Raw genomic sequence first — 24,825 nt, forward strand, 5'->3', positions numbered from 1 at the left:
TATCGTTTTTCTTCTCAGCATTCAGTTGCATGCACAGACGATAAAATTCAAACAGCAACGGCATGACGAAGAGGGACCGCGAAGATCGAAGTTCAAGATATCTTCCGTGCTTCTGTAGTTTATCCATTTGAAGTGCACCTCGCGTCAAAATTCATGAAAAACTTTTTCATGCTGCCTGCACGTCTCGTTAAAAATTTTTCGCAGGTTTGGGCGAAGATATTTTACATCACCAACATTGATCGGATTCTTTTATTCAAGTAGAATTCGTGCCGATTACATTTATTTTTACCAATCATTCGTTGAACATTTTGCTCACCTATTTTCTCTGTTCGTTTTCACACAATGTAATGTGAAATGATGTTTGTTAGAAAAGAAAACTGCGTTAAATTCGAAAAAAATACTAACTTCGGTAGATTCTTTACAGAAATTTTCTGCTAAATAAATAAAACGATTACCATGTTACTCTCGAAATAATAATATTGCACGGAATGTGACTGTTTGTTCGATGTACAATTTGAATACGAAAAATTCCGAAAGTAAAAAGTTATCCCAGTTGAGGGAAATGAGAATAAAAAAAAAGGGGGGGCGGGGGGGGGGGGGGTCCACGATCGGGGTAAATAGAAGGGGGTTTCACATTACGAGTACAAGAGACTCCGGATAGTTGATGTATACCTGGAAACCCTATTACTCCCTGGGTGCAGTTCGAGGTACGATTCCCGAAAATGGATCCAGTGAATTCGATACAGCAGCCGTAGAACAGTCGTAAAGGAGTCCAAAGACCCGAAGGTCCCCTCGTCCTTAGACCTCGGTTCCTCGGATTGCTGTCGCGACTCATTGTCATACTACCGATGGTCGAATTGAATGAAATAGAATTTCGGGACGTGCATATTATCCAAGTCCGGAAAGCTGAGGGTGAAACCTTCGGTGTAATTAATTAATTAAAGAAAGATAATCATGGTGCTGCCATATTTACCGAGAATTCGAATTATGCTGTTTGAGGATTAAACGCGTGCCACACGTGGGTGTTCTTTTGTCAATTAGGAAAAGCGCCGAGTTAATCTCCGGCTTGGCTAATTATCATCCTCTTATAATTAAACGCGGTATGAGAATGTTAGTTCAGGGTCAGTTGCGCATTGTATTCCGGGTGACGACTCGAAAAATGTCAAAGGTTATCAGACTTCTACATGCGATACGATGCGTGGGCGTCGGAATCGGAAACCGTGTGGAAAAACTGTTTATTCCACGATGAAAATTGATAGATAGGTAATTATTCGAGACCGATAATTAACGGAGTTTAGAATGCCTGTCAATAAGTGTTTCGATGTAGGTTTGTTACTAATTTTGGTTAGCAGAATGCCTCAACTTATTCAGCTCTTTCGGACCCAAAATTCTCATTTTTGGTATTCTTCTTTCGCCTCTCAAATTGGAACGATAAACGAATAAATTTCAACAATCGGTAAAAATTACGTTTTACTTGATTTCAAGTTTTTTTTTTTCTATTTAAAATCGAAGTACAAGTATTTCACTGAAACATCAACATTTTCAAGTCAAAGTTGAAAATCTAATTTTTTCGTAACTTCGAGAAAATTCCCTAACTTTTCCAATTATTCAAGGTGAAACAAAGACCTCTGACTGTTCCGGCTTCTTAAAATTTCCAAGTAAAGCGTCAATTTCCCAAACTGTGAAAAATTGCACAAGACAATTTTCCTCGCCGAATATTCAAATTTTTTTCCCGTAATATTTTTTAAACTCCGTGAGCTTGCAGCAACGATTGCATAATTCAACGTCTCCGCGTGTAACCTTAAACGCCCTCGAATTTACCACTGGCCTAAAAATGTCTGCTATTTGGGGTGGGAGAGCATTGCGCACATAACATGTAGAGATACACACGGATATCGAATGTGTAAGCCAGACGAGCAGCACGTCGCGTGTATAACCTAGAGGCGCTGGTAAGTCATAACTTTGGAGTCGTAGGGTATAAGTTCGAAACTTGGTACCTACACCTGCACGCAGTCGCAGCTTGTAAATTACGAAAGGACTTTCCATGCCGCCCCGAAATAGCCCCGTGCACAGTTTTTTTCATCGACGCTTATTTTTAGGGGGGAGGGATGTTTCGTACCCGCGACTCGAGTAACGCCCAACTTCGAAACGATTCGAGAGGATCGACGGAGCTTTCCTGCTCTATTTTCTCTTATTTTCTTCGGCTCTATTTCTTCCGCAACTTCCTCTTATTCCTCTCATTTTTCCGAGTTCGATAAGCGCCCCGAGTGTCGGATAAAACCAACGTGAGACGACAGGTAACCTCGACTTCCTTCCATTGCAGTTATAAAAATTTCATACTCTTTCAGATATTGCATGTCTAAGGATACAAGGAGGTATGCGCCATTGTACGAACTTTTACCACACGTAAAGGTAAAAAGGCATATTTTACCCCCTTTGTATCGAAGCGAAAAACTCACTGAGAAAAATTTCATTTGTTACAGTAACTAGAAAAAGTCAGTAAAACAGGTATCGTTAAAAAAAACTATTTGAATATTGTTGGAATTAGGTAAAACGAGGTACGCGTAACCATTTTGCGTTATTGTCGATGCTTTTTTGGTAATTGCAACCCAAAATCGGATTGTGAGGTTTACTCTACTTTTTTAGTTAAACAAGGCCTTAGCGTCAATTTATCGTTGCACACGCATTAAATTTTTGCAACAGTTGCAAGAAAATATAGTAACAGTGCTCATAATGAGAAAGAATAGTAACTGATACTAGACGTTCTAGTAATAGCTAGAAAACTAATTTTCATTTTGTACCTAGAACTATATTTATCGATTGTGGTAAAAAATGAAAATAGTCAAAGACTGAGCGGTAACCGGAATTAAAAACTCTCGGTGCATAAGAATACATTCTAAACGTTGAAATTGAAAAACAGATTGATTAACGGTGAAAGGTCGTAAGTATTGTCGGTTATGCACTTTTATCACGAACTTTATGAAAAACAATCACATTCGCTAATAATGTATTTTTTTATTTTTTAGGAGAATAAAACATTCCTTCCGAAATTTACGAATCTTTACGTTTCAAAGATTATTAAAGCCTTCGCGACAAAAAAAAAAAAAAAATTGGTGGATACGACCTTATACCATTTATAAATGTGATAAATAAAAATATTGTAGTGTAAAAACACTTACTCGCTAGAGCTCGCTCAGGGTCGGATGCCTAGTGTAACTGGTTTTTGTGCTCGTGCGCTCGCTTACTGTTGTTAGTATTTTACAATATGACATAGTTGTAGGGGAGACTGGGGCACGATGGACTCCCCAAAAAATTCTGGTACTTGCTTCACAGTATACAGAATGAACACTGTCTTTGCGTATGTGACGCAAACCGAATCTGCCCGTAAGATTTTTCCTATATAATGTGACAAATCACATTTAAACATGCATGTAAGTATAACGTATTGTGAATTTATGACAATAAATTTCGTCAAAAAATACCACAGAACGATCAGCTAAATCATTAGGTCAAGGACCTGGACAGCCAGAACTACGGAGCGCTTGTCCTGGAAGTCGAGTTCCTGCAGGTAGTGGATATGGTGCATAGAAACTACGGGGCGCTTGTCCTGGAAGTCGAGTTCCTGCAGGTAGTGGATATGGTGCATAGAAACTACGGGGCGCTTGTCCTGGAAGTCGAGTTTCGCCAGGAAACGGACCTGGAGCGCAGGAACCATGAGGCGCTTGTCCTGAAAGTCGAGTTTCACCAGGTAGCGGACCTGGAGCATAGAAACTATGGAGCGCTTGTCCCTGAAGTAGAGTTGCATCAGGTAGCAGATCTGGAGCGCAGGAACCACGGAGCGCTTGTCCTGGAAGTCGAGTTCCTGTAGGTAGTGGATATGGTGCATAGAAACTACGGGGCGCTTGTCTTGGAAGTCGAGTTTCACCAGGAAACGGATCTGGAGCGCAGGAACCATGAGGCGCTTGTCCTGAAAGTCGAGTTTCACCAGGTAGCGGACCTGGAGCATAGAAACCATGGAGCGCTTGTCCCTGAAGTAGAGTTGCATCAGGTAGCAGATCTGGAGCGCAGGAACCATGAAGCGCTTATCCTGGAAGTTAAATTTCACCAGGTAGTGTACCTTGAGTGCAGAAACTATGGAGCGCTTGTCCTGGAAGTCAAGTTGCACCAGATAGCGGGCCTGGAGCGCAGGAAGCACGGAGCGCTCGTCCTGGAACTCGAGTTGCACCAAGAAGCGGTCTCGGAGCGCAGGATCCAGGAGGTAGAGAACCCGGTACTCGAGATCTGCGCAGCGCGATTCTCATACGTCCGTTCTACTGCGCGGTTGTTTCCAGACTGAGGAATTCGGCTAGCTGATTTTCGTCGTCAGCGATTACTATAGATTGATAACGTCAAGAAAAAAAAATTTTGGGTGTGTCGTTTTCTGAACATCCAAGCAGCCGAACATCCAAACTCTGGTTTCGAACTTTAATACTATGTATGATAATACTACTATATATGATGTATGATGTATGATTTTGCTGCTGAAAGAGCGTATTCACCAAACGTAAGGCTTTTCACCTTTACTTATTTTGTCGTCTAAGTTTAATGTAGACATGTACTTTGAGTGGTTTTGTATCGAGTGGCGCGAGAAAAAAAATCATTCACCCATGTACCACCAAATTCACCTTTTTGGCGCATACGTCCTCATACCATTCCACATGCCATGTATATGCGGTCATGCAGATATGACCCTACTACCTGTAGGTTATTTAAACAGTTCCGTCAGCCGCGAGGTAAGAACTTTAGTCTCGCCTGTTTTTAATTGGGGTCGTCACGACAGTCGAGTGACAAAAGAAGCATTCTAACGAACACTGGGTTGTGCAAATTTTATTATGTACGACACGCAGCGAAAAGAATAATTTATACTCTTCAAAGATTACACGTACATGTTAGTACAACGTTTTCTCAACCTTCTGCCTTGGAAGCATCGCGATCCCACCTTTGTGGCCGATGTTTCCTTCGAGAAATTCAATTCCCTCTTCCTCGCGAAAACTCCACTGAATCACTAACGACCCCTGACAAAGACGAGACTTTGACGTCCTCGACCCGTTCTCTTCGGCGCAGTTTGCATGATTGAAAATGGTTGCTTGACACGTCGACGATCTTGGTATCGGAGAGGACCAAGCACTTGGTAACACTTTATTCTAGACTGATCAAATTTTTGTTTATTTTATAATTATTTTGTATACTCAATGTACGATTACCTCATAATAAAATTATCGAAATGTATCGACTTTTGGTCGACCAACCTCATCAAGTTGTCGGTATTCGTCGTTCCTCGGAATACAAGCCTCCGTCGACTGGTATCAATCATCATCATTTGATGACAACTAATAAATCGTAGTGAGCTGCATAAGAAGATTAATTATCTTCACGAGTAATTACACTCTGATCGAATCTCGGATTTTTCTCATTTGTCAGAGTGAACTCATCGCGATGCTAGCTTTCCTCGAGGTAATTTGATCAGGCGTAGGTACAACGTGCAAGTATTCTCTATGATATTGATCCAAGGTTCGCAGGAATTGGTAGGCACAAGTGTAGGTGTAAGTAGTGTCAAACACGGGGTGCGATGAACCCGAAAACTGCGTTTCACAGATCTTGAGTACCCCGGAGGCTTTGATCTAGTCGGAAGTGCGACAGGAAACGTTGCAGGGGGAAAAATGGTGTAAGGAAATTGTTGAAGTTACGATAACGGTTTGCGGTAACGTCGAGAGTTCCGCGATGAGGAGAGAATATAAAAGGAGAAAAAAAAAGGGCAGCGAATGGGTTCGAACGTTGGAGATAAAAGTTGTGAACCCGAAGTCATAGCCTCTAACGTCTAACGTCTAAAGTAGGTGTAACTCAAGTTCTTTTTATATCGTTTCGGTGGTTTTCACCACTTAAAACGTTGAAAGTACGGTTTTTATGGTGCTCGCCCCGAAGAAACTGAGTGACTCTAAATTACCACCGCTCTGTCTTGTGGCGCGGAAAGCGTAGGTGGCATTGAAAAGTAATTAGTGACACGCGCTCACAAAGTGTGATAGTAATTTATGTAACCTATAATACGCTTCTGAAGTTCTTCCGCTGAGCAGTATTTCATTCCTTGGCTTGAATCGAATAAAAAACGGTGAAAAGAATCAAACGAAAAAGGTTTTTCTTTATCTTGGAGAAAAATCATCTCGTCAATCCGATAAAAGTGATTCGATAACGGCCGCTTATGACGATCGACTGTCCGTCAGACTGTTTTTGGCGGTGTAATACAGGCGTGGTTAGCCTTAATCAAGACTTCGGCAAACACGACCCACTTCCAGACCCTTCCTGCTCAAGTGAATTCAATCCGCCCACGTCTTATTAACTTATACTAAACTCTGCACAAAGGACCCTGAACAAACCCATTCGCCATCAAATAAATTTCGCCCAACCTCTTCGTCGCTTCTCAAGAGATATATGGATTTTACTGCGTGTTTTGCGGTTCGTCTCCATTACTATTCTCCAAGGTGCGCATTAGGCTGGACTAGAAAAAACACTCAACGTGCTTAACAGTTAACGCTGTACCATCCAGCTGTGTTTCACCGTTTCACGAGGGTTTAAAGAAAATAGACAGTTTCCAAAAATTTGGAATTAGATGTTCGGAGAAGAATCGAGACTATCATTTTAGGACAAATCTCAATTTACTTCGACGTATGTACTATCAAAAATTCACGAGTAAATATTTACGGATCATTGTTTTAACACAGTTTAACGTTACTTGTGAAATGAAAAAAAATTGTAAGTAATGAATGAGAAAGACACCGCAAGATCTGCGGCACCTTTTATAGACGGTTTGGATCTCTTACAAAATCATAATAATTTTGAGATATGTGAGAATTCCTTTCTCTCTTAACGTTGACGGTGGGCTTGCATATCATACCCGATAAAATGAAAGGAAGGTACGACGGCTAGGCGCGATGATCGCGTAAACAACCGGTTTACCATGAAAGGGACAATCCTATTTTGCTACTAATAGGCGGTACCGTGTGGTGGTAAATATTTGAATTAAAAAAATGTCCATTACCGTTTCCACCGTAACGTTCCTCGGAGAGAGTGTATAGATAGGGATACGATTACACTATAAAGTGGCGTCCTGTTGACAAATATGCCTTATGTATGCGACATGTTGGCTGGCTTCGTCGGAGGTTACAATAAAACAGCGCTTCCACGTTTTCCCACCTGTACTTCGATCCATAGGGTTTTGCGAATAATGGTTGAAAATTTGCCAAGTGAACAAAGGTGGCGTAGTTGGTTCACCTCTTACGGACAAACTCGTCGGGCATGCATTGTCAAAAACCAAATTGACAGTCGAAAATCCCAAAGGGTCCAATAACCCTTTTGCCCGTTTCCTTACTTTTCTGATGATCTCGGATCAACGTTTTGCAACGTATCCTGTTTAGCGAAAAATGTCCCGAAAGAATTGCGAGTACCGGTCTTCCGCGGTATTAGAGCACCTCATAGATGACACTCTCGAGTTCGTCCGTCCGAGAATTCAGTGCCAGCAGGAATGACCGGCCGATTATAAGGGGGAGAAAACTGTCGGCGACTTACAGCAAACACACTCCGAAGCCAGAGGGCGAGCACCCGTTTGCTGGAATAACAAGGTGGAATTGAGGGGATGGAAGAATGGGAGTAAAAAAGATAGAGCACAAAGACGATGGGACTGAAAGAGGGAGGATGAGGAGCTGGTTTACGGCGCTTCGAAGGGAAAGGATCAGCGGTGCAGTAGAAGACGGAGATCAAATTAACTTCCATTATGGAACTACACGTGTCGAACGGCTTTGTCAACGACACAAGGCGGATTATTGTCTGGCCCACAGTGTGGCAGTCTCGCTAACAGCCTCGTCGTAGAATCCAACAAGCACGACGACTGCGCGATATCTTCACGCGTGGATATCACATCTGTACCCACAATGCGATATTACGTACCTATTATGTATCGTCAACTTCGGCGCCGCGGTGTTTGTTCAAGAGACTGTTTGTAGTTTGGCCCGAACGACGTTACGTGGCTTAGTTTAATAAAAATATCGTCCCGATGTCTCGTTCCTAATATATCCGGATTTGCAATTTACCTTCGCTCCGGGAGAATTGACACACTCAAGATGATGCTAATAGTCATCATGGAGTTGAAGTTCGTAAGGTTAAGGTAAAGGTGTGTTTTTAGGAATAAATCGTCATTTTGCAACTCAACGATTGTCCAGAATTCGGTAAACTACAATGAAGGTGAATGTGCTCATACGTTGCAAGCTCAACGCCTTGAGAAATGAGGTTGGAGCTGGTAACGTTGGCGTAACGATGCATGTTTAGGAAAAATAATTTCTACGCAACTCAAGGATTGTCCGAAATTAATTAAACCCTAATGAAGCATAACGTGCTCATACTTTGAACAGCCAACTCGTGCAAGACCATTCTGAACTTCCGAAGTAATGATATTTTTCTAATGTTTCGTTACGTCAACGTTACTAACTTCAACCTCGTCTTGAGAATTATTCTAGAACCGCGAAACCGTGATTTTTGTTTCAATGCATCGACCGTTTTCATTCGTTCTCAATTTTTACGATTCTTTTTAGAAACACCACGACTTGAAGTAGAAATACGCGTTACAATAAGGACAAAAAATGCACACACGTTGTATCAGTCAAATAGTGATTGCGAGTTCTTATATTTTTTCTAAAAGTCGATCGATCGTGTAAAGTTTCGAACATCACCGACGGTAATATCGTTGGTTTTTCACTTATCCGATATTATCAATGATTCTTGAAACTTGGACGGAACAAAAGCACTGCGACTGACGCTATTGATTAAATTGAACCTAAAATGAAGCAATGCTTTTGAAGGAAATTGCTCAGTGTAAGGGACACTTCTACGAAAATGATTTAATCTCTATTCAACGAAACGTCTCCAAATTTCGCAATTACACTCGGCACGTGTATAGCTGATTTACATCGACGCTGCAACACTTTCAGCCAATTTGTGAATCAGTAATGACGGTAATTTCGGGGTGAAACAGGAGAATTCACCGCCTCAAACGGTTTCTGGTTAGTAATCCTTGTATTTACCCACCAAACAACCCCGAAGTACTTATATTAAAACCCGTCACGTTCTAACGGTTAAAAAATGTTAATATTATGTTTCGACCGAATCCACCGCAACACCTTTGTTCCAACGAAAGTGCTTGACGTAATTTTCCCGCCAAAATTTTTCCAGACCACTGTAAAATTTTTCATCGCATGCTTGTATTCGTTGACTTTCTACCGCGGTCATAATCCAGCTTTGTAGAGGAAAGGCGGTTGCGGGTTTGTTATGGAAACCCCATGGGCCTCGGCCGCACCCTGTAACCTAAATACTAAACCATACAACATTATGCAGACGACGAATGCATGCACATATTTATATACACGTGTATAGTGTTTGTTCACAATGATAGTAAGAGGTTTGCGCTAATTAAATAGCTATGCTAGATCACTTCCTCGTTCCAACGTATTAACATATTAGCCTGATGCATATGATATGTCGCGTTACGTATTATATTTATTTTTCGGTACACGCATGTACCTGTTTATTTATTTTTTATTGTTCTTTTTTTTTTCCCCCCATCATCCTTTTTCATCGCATTGAGGCACGGCTTGTTATTTACACTTGCGTTCGGACACGTCTATCACGAGCGAGATTTACTCCGGTATAACCTGTGCAGCAGCAGCTTTGAATTTCGAATTAAACTCGCAGGGGAAACGACGCTGTTTATTACTGATCGTATCGTTTTTATAACGCATTCTCGACATCCACGCGCTTCTGTGTCACCGTACAAATTACTCTCATAAATTCCCTACTGAAATGACAAAAACAACAAAGAATGAATCCTGCGTTTTTCTCAATAATATTTGATCATGGTTTTGCTTAATAATTTTAAGCGATTTTGAAACTTGTATAACGCTTTTCAAAATGAAAGGTCTTTGACAAATACTGATATTGGTACATACTATAATACTTCAAAAGCTTGTAGCATCCGTTATTGTAAAATTATGGAACATATGACCCAGTTGGACTTTGTTTGGAAAAAATTTTCAACCCCTCTTCAATGATTAAAACTTCGAGGTAAACGACAATTTCAAACATTTCTATCACACCTTTCAACCTCGCAACATTCTCGTTCCGACAATGAAATAACTGAGTTTAATGAGGCATAACTTCTGCGTGCTAAATAACATTTTGTACCCTTAAACGCAAGCTGCTTCTGCGAATGAAGTGGATACGTGGATAAGTACTCTGTAGGAAAAGGTCTCCTAGTTCTGTTAAACATTTTTCTTTCCCAAGAAATGGTTCTTTTTTATCAAAGCAATTGAATAAAATAGACTAATTATTTATTTATGTCCGAGAACAATTTTTTACTGAATTCAAAAGAGCTCTAATGAGGAGCAAATTTTTCTCGGAGTTTACTTTGCGTTGGCGTTGAATCGATATTGACAGTATGACGGATGGGTTTAATTTATCACAGTCAAACGCGTTATAGATTGTACCAGATTCCGGAAAAAGACATTCGTATTATGATATTCGCAAAGGAAATACGAATATATTCCACAATTGTTATACATCAAGAATTTTCAAGCCATACACGGATATTCCTTATATTCAATACGCTATACCAGAATATTTCATTAGCTCGCGACATGTCACCTCATAAACAAAGCTACGTTCAAATTATATAAATTTTTTAAAATCTATTTCATCCATTAGTTGTTATAATGTAATGATTGTTCCTTGAATTACTACACATTTTTAGAAAAGTCTTTAAAAGAAAATGAGGGAAACAAATGTGGAGATGCAATTTTTGGTCCAATAGAAGCAGGAAATTTTACACACAGAACAACAATGTCAGAGTTAGAGAGACAGAACGAAATTCGTAGATGCTTCGGTATATTTTTGTGGATAAAAATAAGGTTATAAAATATTTCACAAAAATTATGAAGAGTCTTTCAAGATCGGATAAAGAATCACTAAATTATATGTCATTCCAGTTTTATTACAGCTGGCGTTGGATAACTCTTCACTGTAACCGTTTCCCTGCTCGTTTCAACGGGTGAAAAAATTGCATTTCCGAGGATAATGTAATATATCATTCGTATGTTACGTATATCTCTTAATCTGGCTGTATGTTAACCTTGCCATTTGCTGAAATCGCTGCTCTGCATGTCACGTGCGGGACAACGCGCCAGAAAATTCACTCGAAAGCACTCGAACCTTGAACTTCCATCTCCCAACCGCAAAACTGCCTCAGTTTCATTAAATATTCTAATTGCTCCCGTTTCGACTCTTACCGACATCTACTACACGAAATGTGCCCACTATTAGGTGCCCGCTGCAATTTAGGGAACGTAATAAATGCACGCGTTATGCACACGTTGAGGCGCGATGAATAAAGTAACTGCTAGATGTTCATTTCATACGTACAATGGAAGCTAAAAGGATCAATATTGGATTAATAAATTGGGGAATGTGAATTTCTGAAAAAAATTCTCAAGACGTACAAAATCTGAGGGATAAAAATTCAGATCGATTCGGTATTAACTATTTTCGAAACCGCCGAATTTTACGTTATTATTTAACAGTGGCGGTCAAAAGTTTGAGCAGATCACCCAATGAAATTAGGTTCAATCTTTTTTCGTTCACAAATTTGAGGGATGTCTGGACGAGGATTAATTTTGAGGAATGATAGAGTTTAAACCGAGTTATTCTATTCCCAACATTTCCTCAATGGCTTCGAAACTCTCACTAAATTATCCCCTCTTAACAACGCCAAGTGAATTCGACTTTTAGAATTACGTACGGCAATTCCACTTTACAGTAAATCATTTCACCGTGATCATATGTTTTTTTTTTTTCATGTAAGTGTATCAGCTTGCGAGAAGTCAAGCTGATTTAGTAAGTTATATTAAAATCTATCAACGTTTACGTTTTACCGAAGTAATTCGGTGACTCGAGACTAAACAATTTATCAAGTTGGTTTAAAGAAAAATATGATTCGAGAAAAAGTTGAACTTGTGCACTTGTTTCTTTATAACGGAATTCACGCTGTTCAAAGATATCGAGTGTTGTTGGTCCTTATCGCGAAGTTCAAATAGGTACTTAAACTATGATAAAACAAAGTCTAAAGCCAACTGTAATCTTTGTTTGACAGCAAACACGAGAATTGACACGACTGAATAATTTAGCTCAGTTCACGTGCTCTGGCAAATGATTACGGTCCGAAATTTCGATAATTCCAGAATTGCATCCCTCGGCGTTATTCGTTTTACAAACGCGAGTTGAAGCGTCCCGTACCTAAAAGTTTCCCGTTTTATGGACACTTTGAACCTGGCGGTGCCGTTGCACCGTGATCTTTGCAGATCGATAGCTGCGTTTGACGGAAGACCAGGAATTGAGCATGTATAAGGTATTCGCGGCGATAGCGACGAACTTCCAGGTTGGGGTTAAGGCCACAGACTTGCATGCTTCTAGGCAATAAGTTGCCCGCGACTGCGACTAGAGACAGCAAACAGAAGGCTCACCGAATCGATACCTTAACGGTAACATGCATCTGTCTTGGTGCACGTTAGACACATCACGGAGGGTGTGATACACCTTCGCACAGGCCTGCATTCGTTCCCGGCATCGTGCACCGCGGGAAGTTCGTGCATAAAAGGTGATGGAAACGACGGCACGTTGTGAAGTCACCGTGAAATTTATTTGTGTGCACGCTTTATGCCTGTCCTATTTTCTTTAAGAATAGGTAAGATAAACTTCATTTCAATGAACTTTGATGGAATTGGTGAAGCAAATTTTCTTTCAATATAGACTGGTAAAAAGTATATAATTTAGAATTTTCTACTCGACGTAACGAAATTCAGAACGCGCAGTAAAGTTAAAAATATTTCGAAACAAAAACACGACAATATGTCAAAACGTGAAATTTAAACTAACAAAGTTAAATACCAATCGATTCATGTAGATCTTTGGAATTTTTAAAACAATAGCTTTTTTGTTCGTAATAAATAAATATACCAAAAATCGTCCGAGATAATTTTTCTAGAGCTTGCCGGTGGGTGAAAAGAAAAACCCAATACACGCCTTTACTCGTTATAATTTACAGATGATAAACTTGTGGCTAAACAATAATTGCATTATTATTACCCAAAATCTGACGCAGACGATCTATGGAAAATTTATTCCGACATTAAACACGAGTCATAATTTATCAGATTCGGACAAGCAGTGTGGAATTTTTTGTGAAAAATTGCAGAATAATGTTATTTCCCTGAAGCTGTTAACGTAACGAGGTCTTACCATTTAAAATTCTCCCGTATGTCACGAGGACTTCTTTAGTTACGTGTAACTAGATTAGCTCAAATGAGCCTTTTGAGTCATTATTTTATCACCTCTGACAACTAGTTTCAACCATATTTTTTCCCGGACTGTACGTCCCGTACATCTTTAACCCTTCAGTGCCCGGTGATGGTAAAGAAAAGAGAGAAAGAAGTGTAAAAAAATATGACGAGCTTTGGGGCATTGTCTGTAAACTTCTGATGCCGGAGTTTCATCAAAGATTTCATATGTTCAATAACTAAAATTTAGAAACCAATTTTTCGTGTACATCGTGACCCGGAGAAACGTTTTGCAGTTAAACGGAAGTCGGTTGTGGGAGTTGAATTCAATCATAGTAAGTAAGAATTTTCAAACATCGTCACAAAGCGTCTTTCCGCGAACGGTCGGCACGAGACCTGCCTGCTTAAGGGTGAACCAAAAGCGAGAGAATCCCCGTCGTCCTCAGCTGGAACGGCCAACGCCGCAGGTATAAAACTCTGTATAATAATACACACCTATAAGCCATTGTTGTGTACCTTGAAATTCAACCTGTCCTACGCCAGGATGCGTTTTATGCCGTGTAATGCTAATGTCCCTCAAGGATCGATAACAGGGGTTCGCCCAATGCTCCGTGTCGACGCTCCTGCTCGTGGCGCAGCGGCCTGCAGGATGAGGACGACGCGTCGACCTCCGATTTGAAGTCTTCTTACTTACTGCAAAAGTTTGTTTAAACTCTATAGCTGACGTAGCCCGGTGCGTCGGTTGATCAAGAAGTGATTAGGGGGACTTCGAGACGTCCTTTTGATCGCCTGATCAAAGGGCTGGATTCTTATTTTGGAAAACTTTTCGGACAAACGCCGTGAGTTTTTACAAATTCGCAATAATTCGTTCTGCTGGTCGTGCCAAAAAGCACATTCGAACGAATTTGAAGATCTTTAAACACACTTCGAACAGTTTCATGGTATAAATTGCAACCTTCTACGTGGCGCGAGCTTTTCCAAAGCACATTTTTCATCAATCTTACGCAAACTTTGTCCCAGCAATCACATATGAAACTGCTAATCACTATCCTGCTGTTTAGCAATTTTTTTTTCTTTACCGAATAATTGACTGGCAGTCTTCGGTCTTTAGTCTCATCGTTGCTGGAACGAGCTTCTTCAAGACGAGCAATTTGTCATTACCGGCTCTTCGGGAACCCGTGCTATCAATTGTTCCATCCGAGCGGTGGGCAGAGTTTCTTTTTTCGTCTCTGAGTTACATTTTTACTCGGCTGATGGACGGGCTCTGCACCCACGGTGAAAGAATTTCAAGCTCGACTGGAGTGAAATTTGTGTGCGGAGGTTTTGACGATCGAAGACGAACCGTTGGAGAAACAAGACGGAGTCTTCGTTATTCGAAAATTGCAGACGGCCATTACTTTCAGTATAATTGGCAGGGGAACGGCGCTTGGCGGTACATCTATACGGTACCATCAAGCACTTCCCGTAGTAATTATGAAAAATCAGGTTGATGGGTCTGTGGTTGATTTTGGCCGGATACTGTTACGGAGCGATAAGATTCAGGATCGTTATATGACCGTCGAAGTTTGAGAACAATAAATAGCGTAAGGCTGGAAACTGACGTGACTGTGGCAGAGTTTCGCTCGATAGTCGGACGACGGGACCGTGAAGTCTATCAAGCAGATCTATTTATACTCAGGTATAAGGTATACGCGATCGTTTCGTTCGGCATGATTTAAAGTGTTGCGCTTCGGTTCGAGATATAAATATATAAATACGAGACATTTGCTTCTTGACGTCTAACATGTACTGTAAAGCGTCTAGATACTATAAATAACACGGTTAATTGGTCGCTTATACATAGGCAGGGAGGCTCGTTACGCGAGGCTTCGGGTACGCTGCAGCAAATTGCCGATATGAAGATTGCCCCGAGGAAAAAAAAAATTAAAGTAAACCAAAATAAAAACACACAAGATTATTATCTCTTCCGTACTGCCCCCGGGCTGATATTTATTATTTCGGAGTTTTTATCTGCTCCACTAATTCCAAGCCAAATACTAACGTACGCGATGCGCTGCAGTGCACAGAAGTCACACAAGATTATTAATTATCATTTTACGAGTACGATAATTACTCGGCGGAACGTATAAAAGTCAGATCTTGGCACGTGTCGCATCGAATTAAATAATCATTCTCAGTTAAAACTACCTCCGGTCTTTTAAAACCGAGATAATTTCAGGTCTAAAACCAAGTTCATCCACCCCCTGATCAATATACGCTTATTCGCTACCCGAGTTAGTCAAGGCAACGAGTATCGAAGATGAAGCCTTTGGAGGGTTGAAGAGTTCAACTTGGCTTACAGCTCATTCGCTCATCCCTTCTTTTTTAATATTTTTCAAATCGTACACATTACGAATGTTAATTATTGCCAAGCTTATCGTTTTTATCCTGTACAGCCACGAACGATACGACGATTATTGTGGTAAAATCTCTTCATGATATCGATTCCAAGTATTCTTTGCACACTCGATGAGTCACACAGAGTCCAATTTGTCACATAGAGACCGTGATCTAGAAGCGGCGGGGCGAAGACAAAATACACAGTAATCGCGGCGTAATATCAAGTAACGAGACCATAGAAGACCAAATTCGAGCATCGCTGAACTCTTCCTTTGGTAATTCGGATATACGGCGATAATTCAGACCCTCGTTCGCGTTCTTTAGGATATTCGCTAAGCAGTTGTGATCACGAGGAGAGTCTAGGGTGAAAATAACAGTGCAGAGATCCATAAAAAATGGGACGAAATTAACCTCTTTGACGAATCAATTTGTACCCGTCAATTTTGGACAATTTTCCTCGCAATAAAATCAAACGCCTCTACCTTTCTAAAGTTACGCATTGTTAGGCGCCGGGCGGGAATTTTATAGGACAAACAAATTACATGTATGCCATCGGTTAATGCACATACCCATGATACATTTAGCAATGAGCCGTGAACCGTGGGTGAGACACTTTGTTATAACATTGCGGACATCCTAAATCAATGTCTCTATTGACGATACGTTATCTCCAGATATCATTCGACCTTGCACCTTCTCCGATCGCCCCTCACCGACCAACCGACCATGGAATGGCCGGTGAGGTTGAGTTGTAAACGAGGATGGCAGAGGGGCTCGTGAATAGGTAACTGCATAGAGACCGATCTCGCTGATGAGTCAATGTTGTCGGAAGCGAGGTTTTTTTCTTTCCCCCCCTCGTCGAGTCTGACCTAGGCCTAGACTCGGCTGTCGTGACCACGTCATTAGGTAACCTTTGATGTACGGTGTCCAAGAGGTTCCCCTCGCAGTAAGGGATACGATTAGTGCGCAAGTTCGCTTTTATGCAGGAAACTGTAATGACGACGATACTGCGATCTGTAATTTGGTGTCAATCTAACGCGATCTCATAACAAATTTCAGAATCGACCACAAAAACTGATCCCGGTCATCAGTTTCTGTTGCGTTGTACACTGAGAAAAATTTCATTTGTTATAATAACTAGAAAAATTCAGTAAAACAAGTATCGTTAGAAAAACTGTTTGAATAATGTTTGGAATTACGAAAAACGAGGTACGCCTAACCATTTTGCGCTATTGTCGCTCCTTTTTTGGTAATTGCAACGCAAAATCAGTTCGTTCGGTTTACTGAAATTTTTTAATTATATAAGGCTTCAACGTCAATTTATATAGTAACACTGATCGTAATAAAAACGAATAGTAACGGATACTAGACTTTCCGGTAACAACTACAAAACTAATTTTCATTTTGTACCTAGAACTATATTTTTCGATTGTGGTAAATAATGAAAGTAGTCAAGGACTTTAAATTTCTCTCTGCGTAGTTTTGGGTTGCCGATTATTGACTGCGGGATCTATAGATACAGCAATGTGAAATCACACACATGTATTCTGCGTATTCTCAATTCTATAATGACGTCATTGCGACTCTGCTTCGAAATTTCCGAGCTTATATATCACGCACCTGTCGTCATCCAGTGAAAAGTAGCTAAAACTGCGAGTTGATTTTTACCGACAGGTTCGGGCTGCCAAAATGCATACGCGTGTTAGTGACGAGCACCGTTCTCGATCCGAAAATTGAACTATGTGTGCGCCACACGGACGCAAACGCACACAAAGTCGCTTATCTGTTTGTCAGGTCTTTATACAGAGTGATGTTCCGGTGTTTTCGGGAAAAAACGTTATACTATACCGCATAACTATACGTGTACCGTAGCCGACAGACGTTATAGGCAGCAGGAAAAGCAGAGACGGCGGTGCCAGATTACCTATCGTACCTCACAGAAGCTCTGACAAGCAATTAGTAACGGTACCGCTCTATCGCGTTCTGAAAATACCGTGGAAACGAAAATAAAAATTCGGTGCTAGGCACACGGAATGGATTTGAACACATGCAAGGTTCGATTTTTAAACAAACGATAATTTGAACTCAACAAGAAGCGTGCGATATCTCTCCGCAAAATGGGCCACTGCATTGCGACTGTAAAGTTGAGCCTATGAATTTAATTACTTAATTCTCCGCAGGCCACCTGAATCGGATTCAAATACGTATAATCCTAAGACCAAACTTCCGGCAACCGGAAAGGCTCCAAAGCCCCGAATTAAGAAAAGACAGGCGGTCCGTCAGGCGGTTCTGAATGAATATTTCCATCAGGTTAACGGTTAAGAATTGGCGATTGACGTTTGCGCGGTGCAGAAAGCGGGCAGACAGACGTACCAAACACATATAAGACGCTACTGCGTCACGCGGAGCTTTAATTAACGCCTTCTGTTTGCACACCTTCTCTGGCGGCTATAACACTAAAATAGGAAACGCAATATCCTTGTCTGGTCTGACGCGAGACTCGACTCGACCAGACTTGGTCTGGTTCATGGCTTTGGCTTGGGTTAAATCCTGATTATACCGTACGTGGTGCGTCCGATGTAATCAATTTCAACACTGGACGAGACCTCGGATTTGAAGAGTCATCTGGAGGATTGATTCTGGAGAGTGGACAGTAGCTTATTGTTGCAAGCTGTAAAAATGTCACAATTCCAATGCGTCGTTGTGGTCTTGACAACCAGAAGCTACTATCCTTCCGAATTTCGAGTACTACAACTTTCGTGTAACCGCAGAGAAAAATTCAGCCGGCAAAATTTGGAAAAAGATCAATTCATTCAGGCCGAGTCCAGACCAACAAGATGACTCGGCTTATCCTGATAACCATGGAATGACGCGTGTTGTTTTTTCTCTATTAAACACACGGTTGACCTTCGATCTCTGAAACTGAGCTGAACGCCTCGGACTTGGTAACCATTGTACAAAATATCGGCCGGACATCCCTCGAGGATAATAAAAAGAACTACAATCGCCTTTGGCCTTGTGTTGGGAATACGCAATAACGGTTCGAGCCAATATACTCATCACGTGTTAATCGAGAACGGGAACCAAGAGGCCGACATCGCGGGGTGCTGGTTGAGAAAAGACGCCTTCTCATCGGTTCCCAACGTACGACCACATTATGGAAAGATCGATAGCGGCTACTCGATTCGTGGCTATATTCGTCGGTCGACTCGCAGCGGATGAAGACTTCAAGATCCGAGATTCACGTCAGTCACTGTCTTTTCAGGCTTGGCTTGGGTTTGCGGAGCGGCAGGGGAACCGATAAGGAAACTGCAGTCGTGAAATGGAGTCAAGACGGTGCAACCGTAATGAGGATTACTAGTCCAATCAGGGCTGCACGCTTGTTACCGAGGAGGTGAGTGTCTCGACGAGAAGCTCTACCGCACGGAAACGAAAGATAAAATTACGCCTCTCTCAATGCAACCTAAATTAAGTCAACCAGCCTGAGAGTGCGAATTCCTGCGTGAGACCGAGCTTCTGCATCGAGTCTCGCTTCCAGCGTTCAAGTCTCCGCTTCAAGGAGACGTGCAGCACCGAGGCGTATATACCTGGATTTGTTATCGATCGGTTCCAAGATTGCTGCAATTAACGCGGATACACTTATCCGGCCACTCAATGAGCTTGGTCTTATCACGCAGGTACCTGAAGTTCCGAACGATAAAGTTTCGTCGAAATGAGTCTGAATAATCACACTGATATATCAAACAACTTTGCGTCAGCATTTTTTCAACCAAAAAAACCCGATTTCTGATTACGATTCGGTATCGATTCGCTAATACCCTGCAGTTTTTTAGTTTGCGAATATCCAGTTACGGGCATTCCAATCGCAAGTCAACGTCATTTATGGGTAGATTGCCTTTTTACCGTAATCGGTAATGTGGATCGAATACAATTTTTCTTTCGTAATACTCAATTAAAAATGAAGTAATCCTTACAACAGTGCAGACTAATTGAAGAAAGCGAACATTTCGGACAATCTTTAACCGCACATACAATTTGTTTTAATTAGCTTTAAGATTTTCGGTGAACCTGATCTACTTAAAATTGCATTATCATTCAAAAAATTTCTCATTAACGTCATCATTCAACGCTCGTCCGACTGTCAGCTGACTTTCATGCTGTCACACGATAGACAAAAGTTTACGGACTATGAAAAGTCAGACTGTTTACATTTCCCTGCGGTGCCTAGTTTCCCTTTCTTACAAGGTCCTCATAATAGTCCGCCTGTAGCATATATTGCCACGAGGTAGCCGACGATGATGGACTGAAAAACGTACTTGAATAACCCCTCGGCGTTAAGTACCCTGCATCGCGTACGAACGTCTCATCCCTCGAAAATTTGTGGCACTTGCTTGACGCAGATATACGGCACGAGAGGCCAAACACACTTAGGGCAAAGCTCCGCAGTGTGTATAACGAAAGTATCACGAAACTCGCATTGAAACACCGTCAAAGCAGCACGTCACGCACCACTAAAAATATGAGAACTGCGTCTGAGTCCTCATCTCAATGCAGAGTTAAATTTTCGTGTAATTTTTCATGTTTTTATTTCCGAACCCTCAAATTTTATACACCTTCAACGACAACAGAGTTCTTCGTTTCTCAGATTGAATTTGAAAGTATGAAAATTCAGGGTATTGTGATTAGAAAACACCATTTTCATGGTGAACTTTTTTACGGGTGGTCACACAGATGTACAGAATCTATTCCCATACTTATTTCGGCCGACAACTTCCATTTTTATCGAGGAAAGGACAATTTCCGGAACAAAGCACTCTGTATACGGTAAATTCGTTCCGCTGATACTTCCAGGTCTGTTTTTTTTTTTTTTTCTTTTATCTCATATATTCGTAAAATTGAGTTTCATAAGTATGAATACGTATATATGTGCAGGACTTTCTTGTCTTGTGAATATTTGGCATATATTAATTAAGTCACCGAGTCCTGCTACGAGAAATTTAAATGTGGACCTGGGATCAGCCGTGTTTATATTCGATAAATTACTCCAAGAGTTCCATCAATCATCTCAGATCAGGTACATAATTACGCGTCTGGTGAGACTTGTGTACACGGATTCAAGCGGCGTTTTAATCCGCCTACATATTTCCCCGCACTTGTGACGCTAAGAAGCATTGACTAAAGCGATCTTTCTTACAAAGTTTCTCCGAAATGTCGAACTTTCTCAGAGCTTCTCGTAAAAGACGATTGAACCGATGTCTACAGAGCCTTGCAAAGGATTTCACAAAAGTATAACTAAATTTGTTTCTTTCGTTTTACAAAATTGATCTATCGCACCAAATTTTTCTCAAGATTTTTTGTACGATTTTCACAAGTACGTGTAATTATAGCTACAGTAAAACGGCGTTGTCGAGCCTGTGATCACGTATTTAATCGAAACCACTTAATTCAGTCACCTTGGGTCGTAACGCTCAAGACGCGATTTCACCGGATTTGTGCTGGGTAAACCGGGTATCTAATTTCATAGGGATGAAAGGATATACACGGAAATTATTTTGAGTATTTCCGTTCAAATTGTTTCAAGCCATCAACTCTGAATCCCAGGAATTATACAAACAATACACGACTTACGATCAGACCGAAGTGCAGAAGCTGGACTTTTGCAACGAAAATAATGAAAAAAGTGACAGAGAAATTGTCGGAGAGATGAGAATATTCGCAATAAATTGGACAATCGATACCATAACTTCGCAATATACGCAGTCCAATTTATTTGCCTTATACAGGATAAATCCCACTGTCATCCCATTTATCCGTATATCATACATTATCCTGGTTGCGATTTTCGAACATCAATACGGTATTTACACCCCTGAAGTTAATCGAAGCGTAGGACGATAAAGGTCAATCAATTTTAGCCAACGCCAAAACCACCCTCTGACACTCTAATTGCATATCTCACGCGAAAAATCGCAGCTGAACCGAGACTTGAGATTATACAGATATAAAGAGCGACGAGCCGTTGATATTTTTCGGGGGGAAAACTTGTCCCGGACAAGGAACATCGTCGCGTGCACGCGAAAAAGGAGCAATTCAAGGTACGTCTACCTTGGTGTGTAAGATTCAAAGCTTCGTGGACAAGAACACATTTGTCCGTATGGCTGGTACGAGATCAGCAAATATAAACATCAAACATAACGTGCGGTTTAAATTTCACGGAACATATATATATACAAGCGTACGCACACGATGTATGCCAGAGATAAAAAATTATCGCGTCGCGACGATAAGCGAAAAATTCACAAAATAACGGAGTCCGTCGGTGATGCGAACTCTCTACAATTCCTCCACTTTACTCGCGTGCTTGTAAAAACGTGCAAAACTTATCAACAAATAAGGCAAAGAAAAATCCTAAAGTTACGCATTCCTTCAAACAAACATAAAAATTTCCCGTCGGATGATATTTGCAATATCAAGTCAATATTGAATCGAGCCTCAGGATACACATATATATATATATATCCTTAATAAAAATTGTAAGTATCCCTCGTCTTCCAGGGCTTCGCAATCACGGTTTATTTTTTATTCTTCGTAGACGCGACGCTCACGGTGTCGTATGTGTAAGTTTCGATATGGTACCACACATGTGAGCAACAACCCAACCACCTACACAATCAAGTTAGTCAATCGAGTCCCTGGCTTGGGAAAATACTAGCTCTATTATCGGTTGTACCTACGTCATTATAGCGCAGTAAATAGATTGAAAATGGGTGTTCTCTTGGCCAGATAGATACTATTTAGCACAGCGTCGTTGGCTCGGTGCTGCTAATTCGATTCGCCCTAGCATCGGTGAATCGAAAAATTCGCAGCTGGTAGCATCGCCGCATATTTCACAGAATAGTTTCTCAAAAAGTTAGTCTATCTCCCCACAATCGACTCGACTGATTGTGAAACTGAATGGTGCCTAATGACACCCGCGGTGGAAAAAAAAAAAAAAAAAAAATTTCCGTCGCACCGCTGTTCCAACAAATTGCTCGGAAGACTTGAAATTAGGGAGGGTCTAGCCCTGTTCTACTCCCAGAGTACACACCGCCATTCAGAATTGACAACACAATCCACCAACGTCTCGACCCCGTCACGTTTCTTGTGTAAGTATCCCGAGTGGCGACGACCTTTATTTATTGTCGGAACGTCCGCCTAAACCTTCGCAGCTTCCGTTCGGGGCACAAGAAAAGTTAATACCCCTTATAGGTAAGAGCCGAGACGATTGTGCCATCATCGGCTGAGAATATGACCACTGTTATAGTTCAACTGTAATTGGCTAATGCGACAAGCGAAGCGGGGCAGATGAGATCTCGTTAGACGGAAACTGTGCCGCAACGTGTTCATTCCAAGGATTAGGACTCGGGACCAACGGGGAAAAGGCGATCCTGCACAACCGAGAGCAGATGGTCGATGTCTAATTCCTCGCGTATATTGTAACGAAACTTCTGTGCGCTGGTTGAATCATCCGGATCATTCCTCCCTCTCGCTAATTCTGCGGCGTTTACGTTATGCCTGTATATCTATTGTGTGTATATCGCGATTTGTTGGCTGACACAATACGCCGTGTGGTACAAGACGGGATGGATCAAATCTGGGTCGCGACTCCTACTCGTGATCGTCAGTTTGAAATTGTGTTAATGGACGCTGAGCGTCATTCTCCAGTATCAATTACAACGGTGTTGATAGCTGGACGGCAAAAACCATTCAACGTGGTCTTGATTCTTCTCAAACTCGCATCCTTTCATAATTTGTTTCACGGTGACCGCCACCGGGGTGGGGTTGAAGTTTCGAATTGGAAGAATACCGAAAGGACCTGATTCCGAATTATTTGGTGCGAAAACTTGGAGTAAAGAAATCGAACTTTTACGAAACGACGAAATTTCGAATAGTCGGAAACCCGAAGGCTTGAAGTTTCGAAAATTCAAGATACGATAGAGCAAAATTCTGAAAAATAAATTTTCGGTAGAGTAAAATTCCAAAACTTAAAATATAAATACACGGCACAGTTTACTCAACGACTGGGTGTAAAAATCAGAAAAACCGGAAATCAGAACGACCAGGATTACGAATGAGAAAATATCGAAACTCCAAAACAGAGAAAGATCAAAGTGGTGAAATTTCATCAAACCAGGGATTCACAGAACTGTAAATCTTGGATCATTCAGAATTTTGATCTTTCAAATTATCAAATTTTCTCAGTTTCGCAATTTCGGAACTTTGAGCGTCGGGTTTCGGACTATTCGAAACTTTGATGTTGTATCAAAGTTTCATTTTTTCACACTAAGTTTTACCACCGAAAAATTCGGAATTTGGCGTTTTCGGAATCTCTACTCCGTCCCCCACCACTGTCCTGGACCGGAATTGACTAGAATAATAACATCGGGGTTACCTCGTTACTAAAAATTTGAGGAATCCAGTCAGTTGTGACAGTAATTTGAATTTGATAAACGACCCAAGTTAATTCTACTTTTCCGCCAATGATCGTACGCTGAGTAACCAAAAACAAAATCTTATAATTTTCAGTTACTAACAATAGGACGGTAACGTTTATCCCGAATGCATATAATCGGTGTCAATTCTCTCGATCAACATACAATGGTTCGACCAGCTGATCGAATGCAAATTATGTATTTGGCGCATGGAAAGGTATATATGTATTATATATATATTACATATATGCCGAATAGCCCTAGCAAGAATTTATAGTCGGTATGCTGTACATACATTAAGACTAATTAAGAGGGACTGTTAAAACGTTTTGGAGTCAGGTAGTTATTAGGAACAAGAACCTTACCTAGAAACAAGTTTTTGGCGTGGATAAAATGGAAAAAAAAGCGAAAGTAAACGCGGAAGTATTTCCGGCACAAAGAGGGTCGCGGTTTGAAGTCGGTAGGTTCATCGGTTATAGAAAAAATAGGAAACAAGCCTTGTGCAACGAATATTTCGAAAAAATCACGTGCGCGAGAGACACTCGTTAAGCGTTAAAGCTGGATTCTTC

At 41.1% G+C, this 24,825-nt stretch overlaps 1 protein-coding gene across 2 annotated transcripts in view; it reads right to left on the reverse strand.

Annotated features, from left to right (window-relative positions):
* The window catches only part of LOC124299335 (proto-oncogene tyrosine-protein kinase receptor Ret), a 58,702-nt gene that overhangs the window by 32,456 nt on the left and 1,421 nt on the right, over window positions 1-24,825 (reverse strand). The window lies entirely within an intron of this gene.

This window comes from Neodiprion virginianus, chromosome 1 (genome assembly GCF_021901495.1).
Source record: "Neodiprion virginianus isolate iyNeoVirg1 chromosome 1, iyNeoVirg1.1, whole genome shotgun sequence".
NCBI classification, from domain to species: domain Eukaryota; kingdom Metazoa; phylum Arthropoda; class Insecta; order Hymenoptera; family Diprionidae; genus Neodiprion; species Neodiprion virginianus.